Source organism: Oncorhynchus gorbuscha, linkage group LG17 (genome assembly GCF_021184085.1).
Source record: "Oncorhynchus gorbuscha isolate QuinsamMale2020 ecotype Even-year linkage group LG17, OgorEven_v1.0, whole genome shotgun sequence".
Classification (NCBI taxonomy): domain Eukaryota; kingdom Metazoa; phylum Chordata; class Actinopteri; order Salmoniformes; family Salmonidae; genus Oncorhynchus; species Oncorhynchus gorbuscha.
Window position 1 is genome coordinate 16,479,064 of NC_060189.1, and position 7,444 is coordinate 16,486,507.

Here is a 7,444-nt window from a genome sequence, read left to right on the forward strand (position 1 = left end):
AAGCATTGCGAAGAGCTGCTGGCAAAACGCACGAAAGTGGCAGTTAATCCACTGTTCCTAGGCAGTCATTGAAAATAAGAATGTGTTCTTCACTGACTTGCCTCGTTAAATAAAGGTGTAACAAAAATAAAAAATAAAATCGGCCCAATCGGTGTCCAAAAATACCGATTTCCGATTTGTTATGAAAACTTGAAATGGACCCTAATTAATCCTCCATTCCGATTAATCGGTCGACCTCTACTCACAATCTCTTTATTTGGAATATATTGTAACCGAATCAGTCAAATGTCTCTTGGCCTCTCAGAGTGAGGTTTCCAGGCAGGTGGATCCCTGGCCGACAAAGTAGCGCCGCACCTCTGTGGTGGAGTCGCCACTACAGCAGCACTTGGGCCGGTGCACAATTAGGACGGGGAAGAAGCGTGCGTCCCGGTAAGTGGGCGGGCTCTCATTGAGAGCCAGCTGGCTTGAGGCTCCTCCACAGGCGCACGGTGTGCAGAGAACCGTACATGCGGCACAGTGAGAAGCGTGAGTTGTCCAGGGATGGAACAAGACATGACGGGAGAAGACTGAGGAACAACTGGAGCTGGTGATGGCCCGCCTCTATCCAACCTCGCTCTGAAGCTGGCAGCAGTGCTCACAGTCCTGCACCAGCATGCCATAGCTCTGGGCTGGGTGGCTGTCCAGCAGGAAGTAGTTAGAGGACCTGGTATCTTCAGCTGTACCAGAGTCTGAAGACGCCAGGTTAATCAGCATGGCCTTTGAGTAGCTGGGGTTCAACTGGTGGTTGGATAGGATGTGCCGCTCCAGCTCAGGGCTATCCACTGTATCTACCCGAGGGAGAACTCTCCTCAGAGAGGATGTGCCACTCCAGCTCAGGGCTATCCACTGTATCTACCCGAGGGAGAACTCTCCTCAGAGAGGATGTGCCACTCCAGCTCAGGGCTATCCACTGTATCTACCTGAGGGAGAACTCTCCTGACAGAAACCTCTTCTATTGGAGAGGGGCTGTTGTGGCTGTCCTCCAACCCAAAGAGCTTCTCAACATGGTAGTGCACAAAGGCTGTACGGTACTCTATAAGCACCCTCAGGGGCCAGGACAGCATGAGAAGAGCAGTGGACCAGAACGACACCTGAGAAGTATACCAGGGCAACCGGTAAGGGTCCACGTAGGCTATCAGATGCTCTTTAAAGTTAAAATTTTTCAGTTGCAACCCCTCTCGAGCCTCCATGTAGTCATTTAAACCCTCAATCTCTGAGAAGAACCTGGCACGTTGGTTGAGGTAATTATTTTCTGGTCCAGCCCCAGCAAAACCGAAACAAAGTTTTGTTGCCGGGTGGCTCTCCAGTCCAAGTAGATCCCGTAGATCCCGTGAGATGTCCCACATACCACAGCGACTATAATCAAACCCTCCCTCACCCTCGTGTGTGTTGACCCGCTCATGGTAGACCTGGGTGGTGGTGTAGGCTTCCCCGATCCGGTAGTGGGTCACCTGTCTGGTCCTCTGAACAAAATGGTAACGTATGACCTTCCACCAAACACACGGACGGGCTTGTCACATCCTCAATAGGTACTCATACACGCTATCCACATCAGCCTTACATTGTAGCTCACTGCGAGTCCAGCAGTGCCAACACTCTACCAGGTAGACGACATAGAGCATGAACAGGAAGGCAAGAGGGATGTACACATAGCCATCAGAGCAGGGGCTGTCATGGTAAATCATAGCGCCTCCTCCCATGCCAACCTCCTTGATTGAGGAAATGGAAGTCAGGGAGGTGACGGATGAGTCGAAGCTGAGCTTGGTGACTCGGGTGAGCTGGCACCAAGCCACAGCGCCCAGGCAGCTGTACATCGGCAGGGAGAGCAGAAGGCACCGACAGTGGGACTCTGGACACATACAGGCACTCAAGGACTGTTTCGCAGGCCGCTGATGCAGGAAAAGAGAGGAGGAAAAAGAGAAACGGTGTGAGAAAAAAGCTTACATACAATACTCTAACTTTGAAAATATAGATGTGTATGACAAGAGGCTGCATTTAAATAACTTTTAGCAGTGTGATCTAATAAAAGTACAACAGTTTATTTACGTTTCTTCTTTCCTGTGACACTATGTCTGATGAATCAGTTCGATGATATGGCTGTGTTTAAGGCATGCTGGATTACAATGTAGTCTATTTGATATGTACCTATACAGGTTGAAAGGTTTTTAACGGGACAGAAAGCAACATTGTCACATGAATAATAGATCTACAGTACCACATGAAAGAGAATGGTAAAACATGATGAAAAGGGAGTCCACCGCCAATGAGCCTAAAAAATGGCACTGGTCCAATTTTGCTGTGGGCAAATGAACATGACAGGGCTGTAAATGTGCTGAGCTTTTCTAAACTCAGAATGCAGTAAATGAGGTTCGAGCGATAGCATGTAGGTCACGTGAATGTAATTTAATTAGGCTATGCTGCAATGGGAACAGCTGCTAAATCACATTAGCTCAATGTACAACTAACATTCGTCCCAAAATCCTCCCTCACAACTGTATTTTCAGTCCCCCTATGTTTCTGCTAATGTTTCAAGCATCTTTGCTTGTGTTATAGAAAGCATGCACCATGTCCAACAAGGCATGTGTATCCTCAATCCCCCAGTGACTCGTTAAATAATCTATGACCTCAGACGGCTGCTAAAATGAACGTTGACTTTCTATACTAAACTTGACCACAACAGAATCAAACACACAAGTCATTGGATTACACATTCTGTGTGCCCTATATCTGCTGAGTGTCAAGTGAACAGTTCAGTGCAGCAACCAGTCTTCGAAAGTGCTCACATTTGCAATTCTGACTGCCAACGAAATGTCTCCTCTTCAGCAGGGACATTCTCACAAAGTTTCTCTATTTTGTTTCAGTACAATGAGTTAGACCCAAGGCAACTGGCCAGAAAACATTACAAATAGGCAGGGTTAACTTAGCTGAATACAACAAGACAAAGTATAACTAATTACGGTCCTTCAGGTGTCTATAGCCATTCACCCATGAAGATCCATTGACAACATAGTGGAAGTGTCATTGTGGTCTTTTCAGCTCTCAGAATTAGTGTTGCTTCATGCAAGAAACGTCTCATTAACTGATATGTGCTCAAAGGAGAGCTCAGTCAGCAATGACTCATGAGTCAATCATCAGTCAACTTGGTTCCAATAACACAGTGGTTCCCAACCAGGGGTACTAGGACCCCTAGGGGTACTTTGTTTATCCACAAGGGGTACTTGAGAAGACTCATGAGACCATAGGGCCTACTAGTAAAATGCACATGAGGTGGTACAGTACTTCTGGGGTACTCTGGGCAGATCAAAATTCAGTTTGTGGTACAGTAACAGAAAATAATGTGTTACTGGTAAAGTGTTTCACATGAAGGTTATGAACCAAACGAATCAGACCAGACAGAAAGGGCTGACTCAGACGGGACATGCAATCATGCCAACACAAGCAAAACATCCAAAACAGCATTGACCTTTTTAGAGCATCTGTAAGGGTTTTCTTCTGGTGAAAGAGAGGCGTTTTTTTAAATAAAGACGACTATACATGAACAGACTATACAAAACAAGAAAAGTGAAAACCTAAACAGTCCTATCTGGTGCAAACACAGAGACAGGAACAATCACCCACAAAACCCAACACAAAACAGGCTACCTAAATATGGTTCCCAATCACAGACAATGACTAACACCTGCCTCTGATTGAGAACCATATCAGGCCAAACATAGAAATAGAAACCAGACACACAACATAGAATGCCCACCCAGCTCACATCCTGACCAACACTAAAACAAGGAAAACACATACGAACGATGGACAGAACGTGACAGAACCCCCCCCCCCCCCCCCCCCCCAGGTGCGGACTGCGAACGCACAACCTAAACCGATAGGGGAGGGTCTGGGTGGGCATCTGTCCGCGGTGGTGGCTCTGGCGCTGGACGTGGACCCCACTCCATAATTGTCTTAGTCCACCTCCTTAGTGTCCCTTGAGTGGAGACCCTCGCCACTAGCCTTGGCCTAGGAAACCTAACAACGGGCCCCACTGGACTGAGGTAGCTCGGGACTGAGGGGAAGCTCGGGACCGAGGGGAAGCTCGGGACCGAGGGGAAGCGGGACCGAGGGGAAGCTCGGGACCGAGGGGAAGCTCGGGACCGAGGGGAAGCTCGGGACCGAGGGGAAGCTCGGGAGTGAGAGGAAGCTCGGGAGTGAGAGGAAGCTCAGGCAGGTTGATGGATCTACCAGATCCTGGCTGGCTGGTGGTTCCGGCAGATCCTGGCTGACTGGCAGATCCTGGCAGACTGGCGGATCCTGGCTGACTGGTAGTTCTGGCAGATCCTGGCAGACTGGCGGATCCTGGCAGACTGGCGGATCCTGGCTGACTGGTGGATCCTGGCAGACTGGCGGATCCTGGCTGACTGGTGGATCCTGGCAGACCCTGGCACACTGGCGGATCCTGGCTGAATGGCGGATCTAACTGATCGTGGCAGACTGGCGGATCCTGGCCGACCTGCAGATCCTGGCCGACTGGCAGATCCTGGCAGACTGGCGGATCCTGACAGACTGGCGGATCCTGGCCGACTGGCAGTTCTGGCTGACTGGCACTTCTGGCAGATCCTGGCAGACTGGCGGATCCTGGCAGACTGGCGGATCCTGGCGGATCCTGAATGGCGGATCTAACTGATCCTGGCTGACTGGCAGATCCTGGCCGACTGGCAGATCCTGGCCGACTGGTAGATCTGGCAGATCCTGGCAAACTGGCGGATCCTGGCTGACTGGCAGTTCTGGCGGATCCTGGCTGACTGGTAGTTCTGGAGGATCCTGGCTGACTGGTAGTTCTGGAGGATCCTGGCCGACTGGCAGTTCTGGCGGATCCTGGCTGACTGGCGGATCCTGGCTGACTGGCGGATCCTGGCAGACTGGTGGATCCTGGCAGACTGGCGGATCCTGGCACACTGGCGGATCCTGGCTGAATGGCGGATCTAACTGATCCTGGCAGACTGGTGGATCCTGGCCGACTGGCAGATCCTGGCCGACTGGCAGATCCTGGCCGTCTGGCAGATCCTGGCCGACTGGCAGTTCTGGCAGATCCTGGCTGACTGGCACTTCCGGCGGATCCTGGCTGACTGGTGGATCCTGGCAGACTGGCGGATCTTGGTTGAATGGCGGATCTAACTGATCCTGGCTGACTGGCAGATCCTGGCTGACTGGCAGATCCTGGCTGACTGGCGGATCCTGGCCGACTGGCGGATCCTGGCCGACTGGCGGATCCTGGCCGACTGGCAGTTCTGGCGGATCCTGGCGGATCCTGGCCGACTGGCAGATCCTGGCCGACTGGCGGATCCTGGCTGACTGGCGGATCCTGGCAGACTGGTGGATCCTGGCGGATCCTGGCACACTGGCGGATCCTGGCTGAATGGCGGATCTAACTGATCCTGGCAGACTGGCGGATCCTGGCTGACTGGCAGATCCTGGCCGACTGGCAGATCCTGGCCGACTGGCAGTTCTGGCAGATCCTGGCAGACTGGCGGATCCTGGCTGACTGGCAGATCCTGGCCGACTGGCAGTTCTGGCAGATCCTGGCTGACTGGCACTTCTGGCGGATTATTTAATGTGTTATACATAACACAGTACTTTTGAATGCAGAATTACATTCATGTAGATATGATGTTAGGGATGGACATCATACAGAGAAACTATTAAATTAAATAGTATTTTGCTGGTGAATTAATAGTGATTATTAGACTCTAGTGAACAGATAAAGGATGTTGTGGTTACCAATTGCACTCAGTATAGAATTCCTTCCATCTGAGCAGAGGGCTGAAATAGACATGACATGAATAGCAACAATCAATATATGATATGGGCTACATGTATAGGCCCACAGATATTGAGTGTCTGCCTTTTATTACGAGACTGCGTGTAGAAGGCTATCTATCATGACATTTTAATTCATAAAAAAGGCAACACCATTATGCGCTTTCAGGATGATGCTGTCATTCCTATCATGTAATCTGCATTTAAACGCTTAGCCTTCTGCATTTGAATGAAAATGGTGCATTAACTCTCACCTCTTCCAGTACATCAATGCTGGCCGGTACATCGTCTCCGTCATTGGGGGTGTTGGGCGCTGTGTCTTCCGCAGTGGTATCAACTTCCAAATTGGGAGAGAACATGCTGCTGTCTGGACATGATAGCATCAAGTCCAAGCTTCCCAAAGCCAAGCCCCCTCTCCTTTCTGGTCCTCAACAGAGCTTCAGATCATCTGGGCTGGAGCCAAGGCAAATGGGGATCCCGCTTTAGGAGCTCCCATCGCTTGAACCCGGCGGGCAGGGACAATTCGATCGCAGAGGCTTTGCTAATACAGTCAAACAGAAATTGTAATGTGAAACACCAAAACAAAAGTGATGAAAGTGATACGCTGTCACACATGAGCGCACAATAAATGGCCTGATCACTGATCCGATATCTAAAATGAATGGCAAAACATCCTAATGTAGGCTTCTGTGCACAGAAAAAGTGATGTCATTTCGCTTTTTACAAGCAGGAAAAAGCATAACAGAATTTTACATTTCAAAATAATTGATGCGCACAAATTATGTGTGTAGGCTATGTGCAGCATCAGCATCTGTAGCCCATTAAAGAAGAAGAAGATGAGACTGTTCAATTACTACATTACATCACATGAAATACTGTAGGTAAGGCTGAGCAATCCATGCCACCACTTGTTGTCTGCAGCCAGATAGCCTCGATCCAAAAAATGATATATTTCCTAAATTATGCACCCATAGTAAATATCTTCAGTAGCTTTGATTGGACTGATCACACTTTCTAAATTTTAGCTACCAGTCAGCATCATCATGAATCAAGTCGACAATCTACTTGCAAATCCTTTTCAATCCTTGTCATATGAAGAGAAATAATGAAGAGAAATTGTAGATCAAACATATCAGTGTTCATCAGCCATTGAACATAAACATTACACAACAAGTTGGAAATCGCAAATTCAACAATGAGTGGTTTGGAAGGAATCAGTGACTAACTGCAAGCATTGCAAAGAAATCACAAGCCTGCTATTCAGTGGAGTGGGTGTGTCCCAAGTATGGGTTTAAGAGCTTAAAAGGATAAACATTAAACATTGGCCACGCTGTCAATCCAGCATGACTTCTGCCGCGCTCAAAACAACTGTAAACTCAGAACTGGGAAATCTGATTTTAGTGACTTCAAAACAACTGGGAACTTGAAAAAAATGAGCTCCAACTGGGAAAATAGGTTTTCAAGGTCATCCAACTCGAATTGGAAGTAGGAAACTGGGGCCTCTTTCTAGAGCTCCGATCTGATGATCATTGACGTCATCATGATTCGACCTCGTTTTATGGTGCTTTCGCAGTAGTCTTGAAAGCACCATAAATCCAGAGAA

General features: G+C 48.9%; 1 pseudogene; it reads right to left on the reverse strand.

Moving 5' to 3' along the window:
• Window positions 1-426: 426 nt before the first annotated feature.
• On the reverse strand, window positions 427-6,224 carry LOC124002303 (annotated as a pseudogene).
• Window positions 6,225-7,444: the final 1,220 nt, after the last annotated feature.